This window comes from Phaenicophaeus curvirostris, chromosome 11 (genome assembly GCF_032191515.1).
Source record: "Phaenicophaeus curvirostris isolate KB17595 chromosome 11, BPBGC_Pcur_1.0, whole genome shotgun sequence".
Lineage (NCBI taxonomy): Eukaryota > Metazoa > Chordata > Aves > Cuculiformes > Cuculidae > Phaenicophaeus > Phaenicophaeus curvirostris.
This window is the reverse complement of record NC_091402.1, coordinates 21541151-21563938: the sequence shown is the minus strand read 5'-3', so window position 1 is coordinate 21563938 and position 22788 is coordinate 21541151. Positions and strand designations below refer to the sequence as shown.

The following is a 22788-nucleotide window of genomic DNA, read 5'->3' as shown; positions in this document are numbered from 1 at the left end:
ATGCAAAAATCCTTCCATAGCGCCCCAGATAAGATTTGTTTGTCAATGGGATGAAGTCTTCAAGAAGGTAAAAAGCCCTCAGGAATTTGAGCACACCATCATTACGTGTGTGTATCAAAACACTTCAAAATAACGTAAAGCCTTCTCCCTGCCTATAGGGTTGTACAGCGACTCTTCCAGCAAATGACAGTCCAGTCAGTGACAGTTAAATTTAAGGAACTGAAAATAAATTATTCTTTTTTTCTACTAACTGACTTGCATTACAGTCATCACTGATGTGATGACAGAGTCTTGTAACAAAAGGAACAAAAACGGAAAAGAAAGACATTTTCTATTTGACTATGACCCTTTGACAGAACAGAATTCGTGCCCTGTCATGGCTTTCAGAGTATTTTTAGCTTAAAAATATTTCCATTTTAGGTCATTATAGACAAAGAGAATTGCTGATAAGTAAAATCAGCTTGATATCAACCAGACAAAGCTCAAATCTTTGTTTCTCTGGTGATTAATTTCTCACAATTTATTTCATATGGCCGGATAGAGGGAGAAAGATTTCTTCCTGGATTTTTTTCCATTCAGAGTCCTAAATCATTTTACGAGTTCTACCCATCTATCAAGCTGAACTTTGCTCTAACAGCAGTAGAAGAATTATTATCTATACAAGTGGTAGAGCAGTTTAGAAGCATTTAGAATAATTGGATTTGCACAAACTTTTGTATGTAACTGCATCAATGTAAGAACAGACTTGGAGCAGAACCCCACATATGCTCAGTCAAGGCTTAGCTATGATAAGCTGACTCAATTTAGATGTGGCTGAAATGCATTTATAATAATGTTATCCAATTTACCTAAACATATTTTGGCCTAGCTGCATTAGATACCTATGTAAGACCTTGTTTTCTTCAGGAAGAAGATGGGGATTGATTGGTAAGTTAGCTATAATCACATACTTAAACGATGAACTGCTAGTTCATCCCTGGGAAAAAATTAAAATAAAAGACTTCTCCAGGTTTTTACACAGCATTAAGTATTTACCCACAATGTAAAGCAACATCAAGTGCTGAAAAAATCCATCACTGTTTTAACAGCTTGGAAAGAAAAAAAAAATAAAGACATTTAGTTTTTAAAGTATGTCAAATTATGATTCATGATCCAAGAACAACCCTCAACTTGACAGTTGGTTTCAGCACCGATATACATACTTCTTACAATTTTGACAAGTAGATTTAACCTAATCTCTACTACATTAAGAAATGCAGTAATTCATAGGTTAAAATACATATTTGTATTCCCATAAATATATACTTCATGTATGTTTTGCTTATATATTCACTCTGTGCTCTATTGTGCACTTAAGTTAAACAGCACTTGCAATCTAGTGTGCTGGTTTGCTCATATAGGCTGTGAATAAGATACTCAGCTGTGAATAAAATATACAATAACTCCATACAAGAAACATGCATGAAAGTACTATTCAGTTGAAATTTGGCCCTTCAAGGAAATAGATATTAGGATTATAATATACATTAAATTTCTAAGAATCACTATTCAAGACTTCTTGTCAAGGCTTGCTTTTTAAAAGAAGAAAGGAACGCTACTACATGCTACATTCAAAATCAAAACACAGATCTGAAGCTGAACACGTGGCTGCAAGAAATTAGCAGCTCCCTGTTTCAGAGTTTTGAAATCAGGCTTACACAATGCAAAGCTCTAGTGACAGAAAGACTGAGCTCTCAGTTACTAACTAATAAGAAAATAAGGAAACAAGCAACAGAACAGCAAAAAGTAGAAGGGAATGAAACTAAAAGTGGATTTTGGTCACAAGGCACCATTTGATTTGTCCTCTTCTCCAGCTAGGACATGCAATAAAAAAGAAAAGAACCCAACATAAGGGGAAACACTAAAGGGCTGGTCTGTTTTGTCCTCTCTTCCTTTTCCTTAAATACATGTCAATATCAACTTCCAAGCAAATAAACATTTCTCTTTGCTTCAACTGCCACCCACTGGAAAAGGAAAGCAACATTAATTCCAAATTGCAATACCCTAAATGGGTCAGAAAATCTATCTGGCACATTCTAGTACAGATCACACTAAAACTCTTGGATTGCCTTGAAAATCTTAGCGGCACTGCTAGAAATAAGCAAGCTTGTGCATTAAACTGAAACAGAAAACAGAACACAGCAACAAGCCAGAGCTCCACTTCTCCCTGCTCCAGCCCCAGGTGGCGGGCAGCTGGGTTTGTGTTGCAAAAGTTTTGGAGAGGAACTGGAGTCGGCAAGGATGAAGTGAAAGTAACGGGGCTGGCAGCACCTCTGACAATGTGGTGAATAAAGACGTGCAGCATCACATAGTCTGGTAGTTCTCACCACTCAGCACCGTGATGCTCTTGCTGGGCTCCAGGTCTATCCCTACACTCACACTGCTGCTCTCTCTTCCCACACACCAGGATTCCATCCATTTCCTTGCCTAAACAGCAGCTCCGGTGCTTTGCCTCATCAACAACCTCCCTATTCCCTTCAAAGAACACGCACCATGTCCCTTAGCACCTCGTCCACCCGTCCCTTATACACCTCCAGGGAAGGTGACTCAACCCCCTCCCTGGGCAGCCTCTGCCACTGTCCAATGACCCTTTCTGTGAAAAATTTTTTCCTAATGTCCAGCCTGACCCTCCCCTGGTGGAGCATGAGGCCATTCCCTCTCATCCTGTCCCCCGTCACTCGGGAGAAGAGCCCAGTTCCCTCCTCTCTACAACCTCCATTCAGGTAGTTGGAGAGAGCAATGAGGTCTCCCCTCAGCCTCCAATAACTTAATCTGGTAACTAGTAAGGCAACGGGGAAAAGCTTGCTGAAAAATAGCACAGGCTGCACCAGAGCATTATCATCCTCTTCAGATGAAACTGGTTCTAACTTGAGACAAATAAACATAAACTTACATCAAAAGCGCCTACTTCACAGAGCGATATGAGGCATTTGCATGCAAAAGCACGCGTGTCAGATGCAACGACAGCAGCATAACAGCACCCTGAAATGTGACAAAACTCACCCTTAACCGGAACAGACTGTCCTGTGTTCAAGCAGCTGCGATGAACCTGCACTCAGGCTGTAACGGCTCAGCCAGGGAATTCAGCAGTGACCTTTGCCAAGCAAACCGGAGCGATACAGACAGGCTCTGGTTTCCTGGATTAAAAACCCAACCTCTGTTAGAATGAGGAGGATTAGATTCCAGAGAACCTTTCATACTTAAGATATTCTCAAGAGTACAGGTGAAGAAGCAAGTTTTGCCAACAGAATAGCTACTCTGCAACTATGGATGAGCCGAGAAGTCTACATTGATTGCAGATTCCTTCACTGTAAGGATTTAGGGAAACCAGAGGAAGGGAAAAAAAGCCTAAGAACCTAACACAAGTCCTGCGAGGATTAGCAGACAGACTATAAATTCTCTAGTCCAAACTACATGTTTCTTCAATAAGACCTGCAGAAAAAAATCTACCAGGAAAAAATATCTGGCAATATCCCCTCATTAAATTTCTCTTCTGCTGCTGCAAAGGTGGAGAGTCCTGTGCTGGAACAACTTCACCGGACTCACACAACGAGAGATGGGGCCAAGGTACCTGGCAAAGTGTTAATACTGTTTCAGGCCGTGTATTCCTGCTCTCTAGCTCCCTGACAGGATTGTGTGCTATCAACTGACCCCTGGCTTTATCTGTCCTTCCCTAACCCTTGTCCTGGGTTTGAAGGAACAAGATAATTGTGAATGCTGGAGTCTCCTTTTTAGGTGAGGGAATGGGAAAAGACGTGTTCAAGTGCCAATGCTCACTGCATTTGGATCAAAGCAAAACTAGATGCATTTTAGCTCTTAAATTACCTGGAAGAGTTTAGGTCCATGTTAGCTCTTGTGCCTGGGATGTTGCTTCTTAAACTTGTCAAACAGACAAATCCGCTCTGGATATTTGCCAATCAGCATCCCCAAATCATTAGTAAAAATATCTGAGCTCAGTGAGGGCCACAGTCGTCAGCCAACAGACACAAAGAAACAGCTAAACTCTTGTTGAGCAATTCACAGCTCAGCATGAACACAGCATTAACGGACAGGCACCCTGGCTGTGAATCATCACTCAGGGAATGCAAGAACCAGTCTATTAAAATTAAAAAAAAAAACCAAAAACCCCAAATTATCTACTAATACCGAAAGCATCTATAATCAGTTTTAGATGCTATTATTTTATTTAACCTATAAAAGGAACAGAGTTTGTTATCAAAACAAAAGACACTGTCAGCACCTACCTGATGTAAGACACCCATCTGTGCTCTTACAGGAACATACATTAAATACAGGCTTTTAAAATAGGCAAGAATAAATTTTACTTTCATAAGAGTTTTCCAGCAAAACATTCTGACACATAACCGAGATCTTTAGCAAGTAAATAATTTTCTCCAGTTCAACAGGCACTAAATAAAATCAGTAAGATATGAAATGCTCTGTTTGGTTACACAGTCATGCCAGCAAAACGCAGTCACCCAGAGGCATTACAAAACATATCATAAAATCTTGAGAAAAAACATACAGGGCAGACAGTGTCATATATCAAGCACGACAGTCTGTCAGAGTTATTGCGCTATGTCTATTCATCTTCATTTTCCTTGAGAATAAGTTAAGAGCATTTAATGAGCCCTACTTGCTATTGGCTGGGTTGTATCTTTTGAACTCATACCAAATTCTCACACCGAAGGCTTTTTGAAAAGGAGGAACTGTTTCTTTTAAAAAAGAAATACAAGATTCCTCTTCTGTTCAAACAAGAATCAAATACAGTCTCTTCCTAGAAAAGCCAAGCTCAGCCATCGACCCATGCGTTTGCAATAGCTGAACCACACCGCCTTTGTACTCACTGGGGAATTTCCTTGAGAAAGGCAGCCTGCAGAAGCCAAACTGAACCTTGAGTTTGGCTGCTAGACACTTTTTATCTTCTGTTCAAGCATCTATCTACACCTTCAAGCATCTAAATCTTAAAAAAATAAATCTAACTACAACTTAAAAGAAAAAAAGCTTCACTATCACAGACAAACCTGGTATCACAACCAAAAAATCTCTTCTTTCCCTTAAAATGTGCCTGATATTGAATGCTGATACATTCGATGCACTGAAGTCAATCCAATATCATTGGTATGATGAGGAACAAAGTAGTACTGAGTAAACACTTGGATTTCAAGAGTTCCTTTGACAGAAAAATAATGGAAAAGCTTAAAATACACTGCCTCAGGAAACCACAGAATATGATAGTCACATATACAAACAAGGATTTCATTAGATCTCTAATAAACAGGTGTTGATAGAAAAGGAAAAGATTTTCAGACATTCAGAAAGTAACTAGACACTTCAGTGTTAAAAAGAAAATGCATTTTTCTCTCTTTGTCATCTTACCATTACCAAGTTGTTACACAACAAACTACTAGGCTAAACAGACACAGGTCGAGGCTTCCAGCTCCAAATCAGTAGCACGCATGACTTCATAGCTCAGCGTGGGGAGCAAAGCTGGGGCTGAGGTTTACATTCACTCTTTATGTTTCAAGACATATCGTATTTATAGCAGGTAGCCAGGATTAAACCCAGTCTATAAATACTTAAATCATTTACGAGACTGCAAAAGACTAAACATAATGCAAATGAATGCCATTCATGCACATACCTCCCATTCCATCCACGGAATGAGAAACAAGATGCTAATTCAGACAACTCCTCTGAGCCCAGTGATGTGGAAAGGGCTTCAGCCCACACGCACCCTCACTCAGCTGCTTGCGAAGAGCTTGTTTTTGTAGGATCTCTTTGCCGGAGACATACACAATAACTAGACCTATAAACCAGTCTCCTAAGATCTATCCCAACCCCACTCTCACTACCAATAAGAAAAAGCAAAATCACTCTGTTACACTTTAAACAAACAATACCACAGTTTGCTCACAGCTCTAAGGAAAAATATTAGGAATAGCAGGATTGGCATATATGTTGCCTATTTAGTTCGTTCTCAGAAGCAGGTAGCCCCTTGGAATTAAAAATAATCCTGTTGCAAGGCATACAGAGAAGTGTTTTAAGCACAATGGCTTGCTGATCAAATGGGAAGAGAGGGCAAGCACACACTCTCCTCCCTTAGCAGTCATGCAAGTATCATACAAGGCTTAAAAGCTTACTGTGCACCAGTTCCATGAAGTTATCTGGTCATCACAAGACTTTATGGATTGTGACTATTATCATACGAATACCAACTATGCTTAAATACCCTTAAACTTTTCCAGATAGAGCATTACACTCAGTGGCAAAGAAATTACGACAAAACACATTAATTTCAGTAAGAGGATATTGTAAAAGTTGTTCTGCAGTTTTATGCGCTTTCTTAGCTTGAGAAATATTTTTATAGAATTGACTTCATGGCCTGCGTCTTTGATTTGTAGCTATTGATGTACATCTGCACTGCACAATTTGTGTATTAGTCAGAAACTGTCAAGCCTATTGTAAATCAGAAAAGAGCAACAGCTAATTTAATGGATTCAAAATATAACTTACTTCATGGATGTCAGAGCACTATTCTGTCACTGAAAAGTAGATATAATGTTCCAGACGCATAAGTTTTCATTTAAGAAAATAACAGAAATAACCAACCCTGGCTCAGAGAGGTAATGCCTCTTTAAGAAAAAACTCTCTTACTGGTAGAAATAGCTGCCTTTTAAATGAGAACATAACACAAGCCATTTCAGCATCATTTTACCAAGGCTGTAAAGAGCCCTCCCAGGCTCATCTCTGTTAACTGCATCTTCACAAAGCACAGCCAAGGGGCTGTGGAATGATTAATGTGCTACTCAAATAGCTCAGAAGAGACACAAGCAGTTTTCCCCTTTTCCCTATTCCTGCTTATTGTCCTTCAACTCCACATGCAGCTCCACAGAACCAAATTCTGCACCCAGATTACACAAGTAAAGGAAGATCCAGAAAAAAGATAGCATGTTTTGTCATAGAGCAAGGAAAACAGTTAAAAAAAGACTTGAACACAAACTGCTTGAGTGCTTTCTAGACAAATTTTGGACAGAACCTAATAATCAGTATGTAGAAATTGCACTTAAAAAAAGGATAATTCCAGAGTAAAACTCACATTACCTTTCTCAGCTACGGATGATTAACAAAGTTCCTCAAGGAGTGAGCCAGCCCCCAGAATCCACTGGTAAATCCCTTCTTGCAATCTTTCACATTCAGCTCTGACTCATCTGCAACAAATATTTTGATCCCTAGCCTATTCCCTTTTTCTGCATTCTTTTAACAGCACATTAAGAACGCGCCCCGTAGATGCACTGAGAGGATGGTGGACTAAAAAACATCGTGTGTTTCAGACTGCAGTATGAAGAGACACACCTGAGTTAGCTTTAGGGAACTTCAATGCCTGTGTCAACGAACCCAGCACGCACACACCTCGGTGCCAGCCAACACCCGTAAAGTATTTACACTGCACAGTCCACACCAAGGCTTGTGCCACAGTAGTTTCATTGTAGATCAGCCAGACTGAAGTGAATTTTGATACATCCACACGTGCTACAGTCCCAGCTCCAGCCACAGCGCAGCAAGAGGTGATGATGAGGCCCCTCTTTTCCGGAGCAGCATCCAGAGCTGAACTCCAGCTACGCATCCACAGGGCTGAGGTTTCCCCACCCTGTTCAGAGGCAAAGGGACAGGGCAATCCTTCAAAGGGAAGCAAGGATGGATGGTTAAATTTAACTGTTAGGCCCTGAAGTACTCAATTTGACATGAATTTGACTGTGGCTTTTAGGTACCAAAATAGCCTTAGAAGCCTGGAAGCTTCTACGCTTCTCTCAGGAAATCAGTTATTCTAATAAAAGATGTAATCATTGCAAGTTTTATTGTTATTTCCTTGATTTATAAGGCATCAAACAGCCAAGTTTTCCCTGGAAGACTATTCTAAAGATGCCTCTCTAACCAGAGTAGCTACAAAATCCTGAAAGTTTCCTAGTTTAGAAACTGTTTCTAGTTTAAAAAGAATTCCTTCTTTACAGAGTTTTTCAACTATGCTGTGTGGTAAAAAAAAAAAAAAAAAAAGCCAAATTTATTATATAACGCTATTTCACTATTTTATTCAATAATTATGACCCTACTGTATAATTACGCCTAATTAAAAGATAGGTTATAATTAATGAAATGCAAAATGGATTAGAGTTTGAGAATGAGCTCTTCTCTGCTCAGAACAGGAGCATCTTCACAATCAATTATCTCACACACAGTCACCGAACAGAATTACCTTACATATGCTGTACGCGTGAAGAGTACAGTGTTCTATGCTTTGGTACCAGCCACTGAGTGGCAGCAATTCCTTCACACCTACATCTGAATTACAAGATGTAGGATGAATATTTGAAAGCATTGCTAACTTAATTCTTTGATGCTAGCTCTATTTTTATATATATATAATGTTTAGCATTACATACACAGAAATAATGCCTGGTGAAATAAGTGATGTGTTTCAATTTTTAACTTGTCAAAGTTTCAAAAGTTATGTACTTTATTCTGATAACCATACTTCCTTAGGAGATGCTATATTGAGTTTTACAAAGAGATAACTTTGAATAAAACTATGTGGATTCAGAAAATTGGAGATGCCAACATTTAAAAATTTCTTTAACTAAAGCGCAGACCTGCATTTTGTTGTGAAACTCAAGGTAAAAGTAAGAAACTTTAAAAATAATTAAATCTAAATATGTTTTGCAGCCTTGTGTTTGCTTTCTCCCCCCTCAGTATTTCCTCAGGTTCCCATAGTAGTGTTGTGAGGTGAATGAAACCCATCAGTTCAAAGGTAAATACCTGATTTTTTGTGCAGCCATTTTCAGGAACAAAAATAAACATGAAAGCTGTACATACATTTTTTTTTTTTAAATTATGTTTATCAATGATTGCTTAAGCAATTAGGAAGTCTCTTGTTCAGAATGCTATCTTGGTTGTAGCTCACTATTTGATCAGTGCAATGGTGCAGGGCATTATTTGACAGATGGAAAGCCAAAGAGGTTATTTCCTGGCTTATGACACTGTTAACAGACTAGCAACAGCACAAGGTCCAGGCCCAAAGAAGATTTAAAAGTACCTAAACACACAAGTGCATCCAGGATTTTGACACAGACTAGGGACAGAAATGTCACTTTGTAACTCAGGCTTAAAATGAATCTCTGAAACTAGGAGAAGACATAGCACAAGAACCCGTTATTCCACTCCAGCCTTCTCTGCAGATTCAGTTCTGCCCTTCAAAGCATTAAACTGTCACGAGAATCACAGAACAGTTTGGGTTGGAAGGGACCTCAAAGCCCATCCAGTTCCACCCCTGCCATGGGCAGGGACACCTCCCACTGGATCAGGGGCTCCAAGCCCCATCCAACCTGGCCTTGAACCCCTCCAGGGATGGGGCGGCCACCACTGCTCTGGGCAACCTGATAGGAGGCAATATCATCCTTGCAATAAATCTCCTGCAAGAACTTCTAAGTCCTAATTAAAGCTCTGCGCAACTTGGATAATCTAGAAGTGAAACAGTGCAACAGTCGGAGCCCGCGAGTAAGCAGATGTCAGATGTAACCACAGAATGCTATAATTCAATTACTTTAAAATTTCATAGGCTAATGCAGGCGGGGAATTCTCTAGCGATGAGCTGAAAATCAGTTTTTAAGAGATGCACTCCTGGCATGCACACAAAAGCAACAGGCATGCCTGCTCCCTCCTTTCTTATTGTCTGTCTCCGCTCAGCTTGAAACCTGGTCCTTGGAAAGACTCAAGCATTTCATCTGCTTCCAACTCGCTGCCGAGCAGGGGACAGAAACAGAGCAGCAACTGGGCAGAAGGAAAAAAACTCAAAGCAAAATGAGCTGGCGTTACCGAACCTGGCATTTCTTCTGTAGGAGAAGCAGCGTTCCTGCCAGGGACCCCCTCCTCATCAAAGTGGGGCGCAGTGGAACCCCTCCTCATTACATAGGGGGGGAGCAAAGTGGGTACAACCCGACCCCCTCCTCAGATAAAAGGGGGGAGAACACAACCAGACCCCCTCCTCACCTGAAAGGGGACACACACACAACCCGACCCCCTTCTCACCTAAAAGGGGGGGGGGGGGGAACCAACCCGACCCCCTCTTAACCTAGAAAAGGAGGGACAGACACACAACCCGACCCCTCTGCAGATAAAAGGGGGGAGAACACAACCCGACCCCCTCCTCACCTAAATTTGACCCCCTCCTCACCTAAAAGGGGACACACACGCAACCCGACTCCCTCTTAACCTAGAAAAGGAGGGACAGACACACAACCCGACCCCTCCTCACCTAAAGAGAGGGAACACACACAACCCCAAGCCCTCCTCACCTACATCCAACCTCATCTAAAAGGGGGGACACACACAACCCGACCCCCTCCTCAGCCAAAAGGGGGGACACACACAACCCGACCCCCTCCTCAGATAAAAGGGGGGGACACACACAACCCGACCCCCTCCTCAGATAAAAGGGGGGACACACACAACCCGACCCCCTCCTCATCTAAAAGGGGGGGACACACACAACCCGACCCCCTCCTCATCTAAAAGGGGGACACACACACAACCCGACCCCCTCCTCAGCCAAAAGGGGGGACACACACAACCCGACCCCCTCCTCATCTAAAAGGGGGGGACACACACAACCCGACCCCCTCCTCATCTAAAAGGGGGGGACACACACAACCCGACCCCCTCCTCAGCCAAAAGGGGAGCGGGGGGAACGCAACCCGACCCCCTCTTAACCTAAAAAGGAGGGACAGACACACAACCCGACCCCCTCCTCACCTAAAAGGAGGGCGGGGGGGGCCCAACCCGACCCCCTCCTCCCCAGAAGGGGACAGACACCCACACAACCCGACCCCCTCCTCCCCCTGGGGGGGTTACAGCCCCTCCCGCCGCCCTGGCCCGCCCCGCCGGGCTCTCCCGCGGGGTCCCCGCCGGGCACCGCCCGCAGCCGCAGCCCCGGGACGGAGCCCGAGCGGCGGGGCCGGGCCGGAGGGAGCCCGCGCCGCTTCCTCATTCACCCGGCGCCAGGCTCAGCCGAGCGGGAGGGCAGCCCCCGCGCCGGGGTTGGGGGGGGGGGGGGGGGCGGCTACCGGCACTCACCCGCGTCCCGAGGAGCCGTCTGGGAGCTGGAGCCGCCGCCGCGGAGCTTCGGGCGCCGTCCCAGGAGAGAGCGAGCGAGCGACTGAGTGAGGAAGGAAGGAGGGAGGGACCCGGCGGGTCCCCGCCGCCGCGGCCCCGCCCCCCGCGCGCGCTCACCTGCCGCTCGCCCCGCCCCCCGAGCGCTGAGCCCCCGCCCCCCGAGCCCGGCGGCCCCGCCCACCAGGCGCGCGCTCACCTGCTGCTCGCCCCGCCCCCCGCGCCTCACGCCCCCCGCCCACCGAGAGCCCCCACCTGCCGCTCGCTCCGCCCGCGGCGCTGAGGGAGCTTGGGGCGAGGAGGGGGCATCCTGTCCCGTACCGTCCCGTCCCTCAGACCCACCGGCTCTTCCGTCCCATCGGTTTCTACAGTTCCCTCAGTCCTTCAGGCGCCTCACCTCGTTACCCCGTCCCGTTCAGTCACCTCAGTTCCCCTCGGTACCTTGGGTTCTCTCTGCCGCCTGAGTGCCTTTGTTCCCTGTCTTTTTAGCTCCCTCAGTACTCTCAAGTCCCCTTGTTCCCTGTGTCCTTTCAGCTCCCTCAAGCTCCCTCATCCCCTCAGCCTCTCTCTCGGGCTCTCCCTCATCCCCTCAGGCTCTCCCGCAGGCTCTCCTTCATCCCCTCAGCCTCTCCCGCAGGCTCTCCCTCATCCCCTCAGGCTCTCCCTCATCCCCTCCCTCATCCCCTCAGGCTCTCCCTCATCCCCTCAGGCTCTCCCGCAGGCTCTCCCTCATCCTCTCAGCCTCTCCCTCAGGCTCTCCCTCATCCCCTCAGGCTCTCCCTCACCCCCTCAGCCTCTCCCTCAGGCTCTCCCTCATCCCCTCCACGCCCTTAGTTTCCTCAGACTCTGGGTTATCCCAGTCCCCTCAGCCCCCTGAGTCCCCTCCGTCCCTTTATTTCCCCACGTCCCCTCAGCCTCTCCAGTCCCTTCGTTCCCCCTGTCTCCTTCAGCCCCTTCCCCACTGGTTCTTTTTGCCCCTTTCCCATCGGAGGTGGCCACGTGTGGGAACAGCTGAGACTGTGGCTGGAGTGTGGTTGGTGCTGTGGGCGCTGGGATGCTCTTGAGATGAGGAAATGATTTCTTTTTTTTTTTTGGGTTTTTGGGTTTCTCTTTGTTTTGGTTTACTGGTTAGCGAGACACAAAGAGCAGCTGGGTGTGAGGAGTTTGGGCAGGGATCACTCCAAGCATCTCCTCACCCCTTTGCCACGTTTCCTTTTCCAGGCTTTTGTTTAAAAACTTCTATGGTAGGTGAAAAACGATGGATGTTGTTTTAATAATGGAGCTGCAGGGGGGCGGGCTGTGGCTGTGTGAGCACTGCTGTTACCACAGAGACTTTCCTCAAGGATGACCTCTGCCTGGAGCTGGAGCCCCTGGCCAGGGCTTTCAGCCTCTGAGGAACTGATGTCCCGTCCCTGGAGGTGTTCAAAACCAGGTTGGATGGGGCTTGATCCAGTGGGAGGTGTCCCTGCCCATGGCAGAGTGGGGAACGGGATGGGCTTTAAGGTCTCTTCCAACCCAGACCACTCCATAGGGTGTATTTGTCCTTGAAGCATTCAGTGCTGCAGTCGTCAGTGCTAAAATGCGATGTTTTGGGGACGGGCCGCAGCACACAAATGTGTAGACTGTAAGAACCAGAGAGAACACCACCTTGCTATCTCAGTGAAGCAAACCTTTGCCATAGTTTTTTAACTCATGCAGGTTAGGTGTAATTACTCGCATGTCTTCATCTTGGATGATCTCATTTTGCCCTAGCTGAGAACAGCGGTGGAACGCCCGGTGGTTTTTATGCCTCCGTGATGCTGTGGTGACTGTGGGTGTCGTGCCAGGCCATGATGTGCAGCTGGGAGTGACGGAGCCATGACCTGGCTGTTTGATAGCTGCAGAGTCATCTCTAGAAAGCCAAATTCCACCTGTCTGGTGTCCAGCTTCTTTCCAGAGTGTTTCACTTGGTAAGGCCATGTCCAAGTTCCTCAGTTGTTCTGTTTGATGTAAAATCTGAAATCCTATAATGTGTATATAAATCAGCCTTGACAAAAGTGTATTTATATACCGAGAGTTCCATGTGAAGTAAGTCGTTTTAAAACAAAACTATCATCAGCTGAAAGCACTGATGGGTATAACAATAATCACAGTCTGGGTGAAAGCGATGGAGCAGAGTTGTCTTTGGTTCACTTTCTTTTTATTTCTGCTGTGAATTAATCTGTGTAGCGTTTTGTACAGGCATGTGTTCTTATGCATGTTTAAGTGCATGTTTTTTCTTTTAAATTGGAAAATAGAAATAATGTTTCCCTGCTTTGGGACAGAATATTATCTTATTAACTGTAACAGCAGAAGAAAATGCATGAGGACCATCATTTAAAATTGTGTAGATTGCTGTTACAGTGAAATCTGAGGAACTACATATGTACGAGCAATTAATGTTGTGTTATAAAAGGAAAACTAAAACTGGCTTGAATGGGGGGGGAAGCAGAAGCTAACTGTGGCCAAGAAGTTTTCCCTATTTTGATACTTCCAGTGAAGTTTGGCAAAACAGAAAGTGCTTTAAAATGCATTTCATTTAATTTCATGTTCTTTAGATACTTAATGGAGTGTAAATGGTCAGAGAGAGTCCATTTCGGTTTGTGACCTTAAAATATAAGGTTGCAGCAAGACATTTGTTAAATACCATTGCATTTCCATTATTTAGAGCATTGCTTTAATCTGAGTCTAGCTGAAACAAATGGTCTTTTCTCATTTGGACTGTAACAATTTTTCAAGGCCTAAAGAGATTTGTGGCTTCTGTCTTTGTTCAGTCATTCAATGGATTCAGGTTGAATTAGGACTGAGTAAAGATGTAGAAACTTGATCCACAGGAAATAAAATGGAGGATATTCTACGCTAATGCAGAAGCACAGCTTTATAAACTCGAGGTGGTACTGATACTGAGATTTTCTTGCTGACTGATTATTTTCTGTAATTTTGCTTTTAAAATTCAGGAGTGCAAAAAGAGCAGTAATGGTCTTAGAACTGGAGATTGTTTTCCATCAGAATAGATTCTAATGCAGCTCAGAGGACTTTATTAACGTTTAAAAGGCAGTGGAGTTGAGAAGGGGATGAAACTCAGTTTCTACTGAACAGCTTTTAGGAGTGCTATGTCAGCTTTTAGTTAAATGGTGTAAGGCATGCAGGATTTCATTGAGATTGCAGAGTAACTACTGGAAAATAAAAGGCCAGTCACAAAAAGTGGGGTGTGGAGAAGGACAGGGGCACAGGCACATGGGCATTACAGTTTCTGATTCGATTTTCTGAAATTTTCCTTTAGCTATTTTGTTTTAAAACGACTTGAGACTGTTTTCTTTTTACATATCATCTCTCGGGTAGCTGGGTAGACAGCCCCTAACTCCCAAACCCATGGTAAGGCATTGCTTTGATGCAGGAGAAGACAAACTACCAGGGCCCCCTGCAGCTGAGTTTTCGCTTTTATTTTCCCATCCAGAAAATCTGCTTTGCCTGGGGCCACTTAACTTTTGCCAAATGACACAAGTAACAACAAGGACAGATGTGATTTCAAGCCCTTCCATCTTCCTAGTGAGAGATAAAACTTTCTGCAGTGAATATAAGTGGCACAGAACAGTTTTCCAAAAGTGTGTAATCGCCTTTAGTGAGCTGAATCACCGTATCTACAGTACCTGTTACCCTGAGCAAACGAACCTGATTTTAGTACTGATGGCAGATACTTGATTCATGCGAACATGATTACTCATGCAGAAGTGTCATTTCAGAACAGAAAACAGCCATGGCAGTTATTGCCAAGGTCTTTTTAACAGTCTCACTTTGTAACAGGACTTCATTGCTCTCTGTTTCCCAAGCCTAACCACCAAATGCCTGCTCTCATTTCCTCTTTTCTGACAGAGGTGGGGGTGTGAAAAGAAGAGTCTGGTGGTGATGGGAGTTTCCACCCATCACCTTCTATGTGGCCCTGTGGTCTACTGCATAGATTTAATTTTTGAAGTGTTTTGAACATCAAGTACTGTAATTTATTCAGTTTTCCAGGTTTTTCTTAGGATTGAAGTCAAAGCTTTGTATTCTCTTTAATGCTTTTCCTGCGGTTTTTCAAACTTTCCTCCTTGAAGGACGTGAGCACTTTATGGATTACCAATGATGTAGATCCTGGATTTGGTCACATGAAGTTCTGGCTGTCACATGCATTTGGACTGATGTTCAAGGGAAATAGAAATTAGCCTGCCTTTTCTGAAATCTTACAACTCTAGAGAGTCTTTTGACAATGATACAAATGAAGTTCAACTGCTTATCTTTGCAGGGTTTAGCTTGAAGGGTTTCTTCTTTGTATTAGTCAGCATGCCATGCATTGTGACTTGCAGCTGCATCGGTCTTTCACGCTTTTTAAGGGTTTGCTTCTGTGCATGTTGCACTCGAACAGACTGCTGCAACTAGGTCAGGAAGACTATCTGCAGGTTAGGCTCTACATCTAGGAGGGGCTGTCACCTCTCTGTTTAAATTTATTGTGTTTTATAACTTGCAGTTGCATCATGTTCATTGCTTAGTGGAGTTTAAATAAAACAACATATTTATTTTGTTTTTCCCGAAGGATGAGATGTATAAGTTAGTCAACAGTTCTGATGTCAGATGCAAGCATGTGAGTTTCTACATATTTGTATAAGCAACTTATTGCAGAGTGGTTTTTGTTATCAGATGTGAGTGTTAAGAATTTGAGATTAAAATCGAGATATGCTTTTATGTCCCAACCACTCTGCACTTTTACTCAGTTGAAGGAGCTTTTATACACGATTCACTTATAAACCAGGCAAAAAAAATAGTTTCCTGACAGTTTTGCTGAGACACCTGCCTAGAGCATTGCCAGTTCTTGTGATGTTTGATGTTTCTAAAGCCACACTCCCTTGAGAAAATCATTACATTAAAATTTTGGGCACTTTTTCTTAAGTAGGGTCTATTTTACATGTTTGTATAGAAGATTTGCAAATGTGATCTAGGAGTTACAAGACTGATGCTCTGAGCCGCACATAAAGGAACCAAAAAGTCTCTCAAGGTCTTACAGGTGCCCCCCTGCTGTCCTCTTTTGTTGAGGGCAGGAGACTGATTGCTGCATTTTGAACTTTTCATACTGTAGCAGTGTACTTAATATACGTTTTTCAGAAGAACTGAAAAAAGTACTAAATGATATTTACTGCAGGCCCCCCTTACAGTGGGTTTCAGCATGCCAGCTGCCAGTGATGATTTTGCAATGTAATGTTCTACTTCCCCTTACGACAGCTTTACTTTTTAAAGTTAATGTGATGGTAGAACAAGGAAGTGCGTGTTGATGCAATTTTCTAACTCACCACTGTCCTAATTTGTAGTTGGTTTTACATTTCTGTGAGTGTTGAGGAAAGAACTGTGCTGTGAAAGAACATGAGCATAATGTTCTGATTTCTTGATTTTTTTTTAAGCTCTTTTTTCTGAAACAATTCCATTTCACTTTTTGGTTTTCATGTAAGCTTCAGCAGATAAAGATCCTATTCCTGTACAGAACAGAGGGACCACAGAGAGAGACAATTCACTGTTCTGTACACTGGCTTGGGCAAAAGGGAGAGATGGTTAGGGTTTTTTTTCCCAAATCCGTTTTGATTTGCAGCTGAAGTTGCTTCATCAATCAACTAGAACAAGCTGGAGACCATCAAGTTAATGAATTTAGGCCATCACAAGACTTCAGCTGGTAGTACTTCATGCTTTTGCTGCTCACCTGAGAGGAATGAAGATGTTCAGCAACTGCAATCACCTGAGGTGCATAAATCTGCTGAACATGGCTTTTGTTTAAAAGATGGTGGTGGTTTGAGGGTCTTGGGTAGTAAGAGCTCTCTCATTCAGGAAACTCTGTGAAATGATAGCATTTGATGGTAAGGTATTGGGATAATGCATATAAGGTAAAAATCAATGCAGAATGTGTCTCATTTACGATTATTTCCAGGGCTTGTCGTTGTGTTGTGTTTTTTGTGACTCTTGAAGGATTTGAAGAGAAGGTTAGGGCCTGCTGGTCAGGCTGTTGGTCCATTGCTTACAGCAACAGCAGCAGGATATGGCTGTTAGGGGAGAGCATCTAAGTGTGGCTGCTATTTGCTGCCTGCTCCTGTTGTGCCTCGCTCCTGTCTCCACCGCTGTGAGCAGCAGGGAGGGGAAGGACTGCTCTGTCCCCCTCCCTCTTCAGCAAATGAGCAGTGTGTGCAAGGCACAGTAATAAAAGCTGGAGTACCTGGAGCACCTCACCCTAGGGCAAAGGGCTACTGTTAGTCTTCAGATTATTGTCAGAAGTTACTAACTAGAGGGTTTTTTTTTCATTTTATTAGCGTAAATGGTTATAAAAAAACCCAAATTGCAATGGTGTTACTCTGTGTGTGTGGGTGTTTTCTGCTTAAAATGCTTTTGCTATACTATCAGACTGTGCAAACAGTAACAAGGATCAGTCCCATGCTGTGAGTGGAACACAGCTTTGTTTGCAGAAAGAAAAGCATGTCATATTGTGACCTGGTGTGAGGATACGGGAGCACCCGAATCCTAATTGCATTGTTCATTCATGTAATTTTAAGCCATGGTTTGACCACTGCAAATGAACAGCTTATTTTTGGCAGCTAGTGCTGCTAATAAACACTTAATTCTCAAGTATTCATTCTTTTCTATTTGGGCTGTAGGCTTGTGTGTTTTTCCTTGTTAAAGTTACAATTGATAATGTTGTTTTAATGTCTTCCGGGCTGCCTATCTTAATCAATCTACTTGTCTGTACTCGGACATCTACTATTGAGACAATTATTGTGTGATTATAGTCATTTAATAGGATTTATTTTTATTGGTGCAGCAGGTGCTGCTATCAAAATCTGAGCATAGTATTGGTGAAACTAGGTAGTATGCAAAGTAAATCCTACTAAACCTTTAAAATGAAAGCAAATACCAATAATGAAACCATGGCCTGTGTGTGTTTGCATAGGAGGGGTGGGGAAGATTGAAGTCACCTGCCTTAGGTATGTCACACTTTCGTTGAGCCACATAGGGACAATTTGGTGCAGTGAACGTCTGGGGTCATGACACAGACGTTGAGTCAGTCAGCTTCAGGGATTGAGATCAACATGAGTCTATTCACCACACTGCATGGTGGTTAGAGATAGTGTTTGCTGGAAAGAGTAGTTCTGCATTGAACTTGCCAAATAATGAGTGGACCTAGCTCCTATTACTTGTGCCTGTTTACTGCTGTCAGTAGAGGTTGAAGGGTAGGATTTGACATTACTGTTTAGAATCTGGTTAAATAAGTTGCTCTTTGGGTGTTAGGAATGACTGTCATTTGAATTTAGTCCCTTTTTTAATTACCAGTAACATTCTGGTTTTGACAAAATGCATCATGTGCATTTCACTTAGAGCAACTGAAAAAAACTCAGTAGATAGTCCTGTCAGGCAGTGATTTATTATCAGGAAACGTGCTCTGCTTTCTTCTTTAGAGCTTCATTAAAAGAAATTTAGAAAGATATTACAAGAACATAAGAGTACTTAAATAACGCCCAAAACCCTGAAGAAACTCTTTACTAAAACTTTTTTCACTTGGCAGCCTGCAATTATTATTTTAAATCTTAAGTTGTGCCATGATTGACAAAGTCGTTACAGATCATTTTGCTTTTCTTGTTTTGCCATGAGTACAAAGCTGTTGTTCAGATCCTGAAATATTACGTGGGCTTCAAGTCTTGGCTCAAATTTCAGTTGCAGGTGTATTTTCTGAGAAGCCTGGTAAATTGGCAATACTGGAATGAATGATGAAGATGTTAATACAACTGGTTGGATTTGTATTGACATCCACAATAGAGTATTGTGAAAAGAAACTAGTGTAGTCTGATAAATCAACTTTGTACGGAGGCTTCTAATTGTTATTTTTAAGCACTTATACCACAGCACATGGGCATCCCAATCTTGCTATGAAGATTTCTGTTGAACGTCTGCTGTTTCCAGATAGACGTGAATATGCACTAATGATGTTTGCTGCTTTCAGATGTCTGTGTAAAACTGTACATCTTTTCCCCAGTCTCAAGTTTTACTCTGCAAACTGCTGGAAGTTTTGCTGTGATCCAGAGAAGTATGTGAGGTACCTACCCAAAGGTCAGGGCAGGTTTGAATTGAGCACCACTTTGTTTTGCTTTACAGTACAGATTAATGTGTGTAGCTGATGTAGTAGGTAGTTTGTCACATTTCTGGCCTAATCTGGTAGAAATAAGTTGTTTAGTTGTCACATGGAATAGTCTGAAGGGTTGGGCTCATCTTTTCATAACTCTCCAGCTGTTACCACAGTAATGAGGAAGTGGTCCGGTTTGGTAAAGGTGGTGGGTGTTTTTATCCAAGTGTGTATTAGTGCATATATACCTGTGTTGTGGTTTAACGCCAGCCAGCAGCTAAGCACCACTCAGCTGCTCGCTCACTCCCCTCGTGGTGGGACAGGGGAGAGAAAACTTATGGATTGAGATAAAGACAGTTTAACAGGTAAAAAAAAAACCTGACCCAGTGGGAGGTGTCCCTGCCTGTGGCAGGGGGTGGAACTGGACAGGTGTTAAGGTTCTTTCTGACCCAAACCATTCCCTGATTATACGATCAGACTTACCTTTCAGGCTTGTTGTTCCTCAGTGAGGAACAAAAACATTCTTCGCTGAGGAAAGCTGTGATAAAGAACAGAGTGGAGAACAGTGTGCTGAATCAACATCTGCTGAAAACTTCAGAGCGTTGAAATCTAGAGTAACTTGTTAAGCTGTTGTGCTCTATTTGCTTAGACATAGGTTAAGTACAGGTAAGGAATTTCAGGTGCAAAACCATTCATGTAAATAGTCCCCAGGGGATATGAAGGAATGCAGTTCTAGGTGAAGTCAAACCTCTTTAGACAAAAGGTTGTATGTTAAGTGACCTGTTCTTGTTGTTTACTTGCATTATAAGTGAAGCGTCTAAAATGAGATGCTCTGTAGAAAAATTTCTAAGACAGTGATGCTGCGACATATTAAAATGCATTTGGTGCTTTTATCTGTAAGGAGGCTTGAAGTCAAATGGAAACACAGTGCAGAGTTCACTTCCATATCTGCTAATAATTTTTTTTATTTCCCCCACCCCCTTTCTTGCGCTTTCATTGGGGTGGGTCATTTTGTCTCCAATTTCAGTACTTTACGGTGCTATTTCACCTACTGAACAGGCCATGTGCTATCTGCACACCAGCAATGAAATAGACTCCCACACCTTCATGTGAAACCGGCATTTTAAGGTTCAAGTGACTATATCTCAAACAATTAAATTAAGACTATCTTTATAAAGAAAGTTTATGTTAGCAGAAACTTGAGTGCTTTAATCCGAACAATCAAATAATGTGTTATCATGCATACTGGGCAGACCATCCCAGCCATATCTGTTCCTAAATGCATTGTTGTACATCAAACAAGTACTGTGGAAACGTCTCTGTCAGTATATATGTCAAGATACTGGATTTAGAGGTCATTGTAATTTATTGCTATTAATATAATACCTAACTTTATTCACTTTTCCCTAAGTGTTCCTTTATTTCTGCAACAAAAATTGATTTAAAATATTTCAAGCTATATGAAAGAGGAAATTCCTGATCAAAATACTGTCATACAGTTTCCTAACTTCCTTGTTTGACAGTGATTCAGTCTGGTGGTTGATGCTGACTCAGGTGTGATTGTTTGGTTTCTTTTTTTTTTTTTTTTTCCTTAGTGTTCCTGGTTTCACATGGATCTGATACTTCTGGTAAGGTATCTCCATGCTGTGACTCAGGCACAATACAGCAGTTACAGGAAAATACCTGTTAGCATCAAGTAAGTTGGTGTTTACATTTTATTTATACCTTCAGCTGAGAAGTCCAGAAGATTTGAGAAAGGTTAAGTCTTGTAAGTCACAAAGCCTCCTCCTACCTGAGAAACAGTCATTCTAGATTAAATGGAGCACGGTCTTAAATGAGTATTCAGAGACTTTATCTGGGCTGAAGAATAGAATGCTCCTACTGCCTGGCTGTGTCAAGTGCACTATGGATGCTTTGTGACTTGAGGACTAAAACTGAGATCTGCCCAAGTATTTGCTAGCAAGCAAGAGCCAAGAGGTAGAAAAATAGAAAACAAAACAAACTCAGCCTTTTAAGCAGTGTCAAGAGGTTTTGTAAAACTTGCCACAGGCAAAATTTGACTTCTTCATTTTACAAGATGTTTGGCTTTTCTGTGAAGTCAGACATTGGAAGTCTCTGCCTTTGATTTTTCTGGAAACAGTGGGGAAGAATTTATATATGATGGCTTTGGAAGACTAAGAATGACGAACTTTACTGTCCTGGGTAAACCTGGCATTGAAAATATGTTTGTCCAGCTGTCACCTTTGCCCCTTAAGCTATTCTCTTCTGTGGTCAGTGGGTGTTTCTCATGTGTCTGTCTGATGACAGCTCGGGAAGGGACACACCTTGTGGGAAAAGATTCTTTAAGTCTGTGCCCTTTTGACACTGTTTTTGGTGGAGCAATGTCCAGAAAACCTTTCTGAGAGAGTTTTCTGCTGAATAAAAACTATCTTTTATCAGACAGCTCTGAAATTCAAATGTGTAGATAAAAAATTAAGTAGCAAGAAGACACTTGGTTGGAATGAAAGAAATGCATTTTATACAAGGCATTTAGGTATGTGCATGTAAAAAACTGTTCAAAATTCTTGTCTAGTCCTTTGTGCATAGTTGCAAAATCAGTGCCCCCATCTTCCAGCTAGACTGTTGATGAAAGTAAATGCCTGAGAGTGCATTCTCAAGCCTTGCTAACAAGTGATGTCAACTTCATCTCTCAGCAGCAAAAATGCAGATTTGTAGAGTGAAGCAGTTTTGGTATTAAGGAATAAAAATCAGACCTAATCCCTGAGATGGAAGAGGTTTTGCCTGTTTATATTCTTATTCTGTTTTGATTTGAGGTGACTTGTCAGAAGATTTAAGATACCAATTATTTACCTTTCTAGTGTTCTATCACTCTGTCCTACTCTCTTCTTGTACAACAGAGGTTAAACACAGAGCTCTTTATCTTGGAGATTTCTGCAAAGATAATCTTCAAGGAGATCAGCGCCTAGAAAAATAATTAAGATGCTTTAGGTCAATCCTTTTCATTCTACTGTTCTACAGCACCACTGTGTGCAAGTAGTGGTTTGGGAAGTAGAGATGCATAGAAATAAGTCACTTTTCTCCAATAGTACTGCTAAAAATTACATTCTTCTTTCTTTAGTTCTGCTTTCATATTTTTCTAGACCATGACAAGCAAAAGCAAAGCATGAACATTGCAGGGAAATAGGTGGTGATTCTGTCTGTGTTTTCTTTTTTGTAGTTTGTTTGGGGTTTTTCTTTCTGGCTTCCTTCTATGCTGCCTATGAGTGCTCTTTATCCATTGGCACATAAATGGGAGAAGGAGAGGCAATCATAACAGGATGCAGGGCACTTATTCCTAAGATAATTTTGGGCAGTTGAAATCCCAGTTAATTGCAGTTAAGCAGAGGAACTTCCAATACAACCAGGAGTTTTAGGCCTGGTGCTTAAATTTTTACAAAAGCAGA

At 42.6% G+C, this 22788-nt stretch overlaps 1 protein-coding gene across 1 annotated transcript in view; it reads right to left on the bottom strand.

Annotated features, from left to right (window-relative positions):
- PRKCD (protein kinase C delta) overlaps positions 1–11186 on the bottom strand; it is a 45871-nt gene extending 34685 nt beyond the window's left edge. The window contains exon 1 of the mRNA XM_069865852.1: positions 11167–11186. The gene's annotated coding sequence lies outside the window, so the exon portion shown is untranslated. The remainder of the gene's footprint in view (positions 1–11166) is intronic.
- Between the last annotated feature and the right edge of the window lie 11602 nt (positions 11187–22788).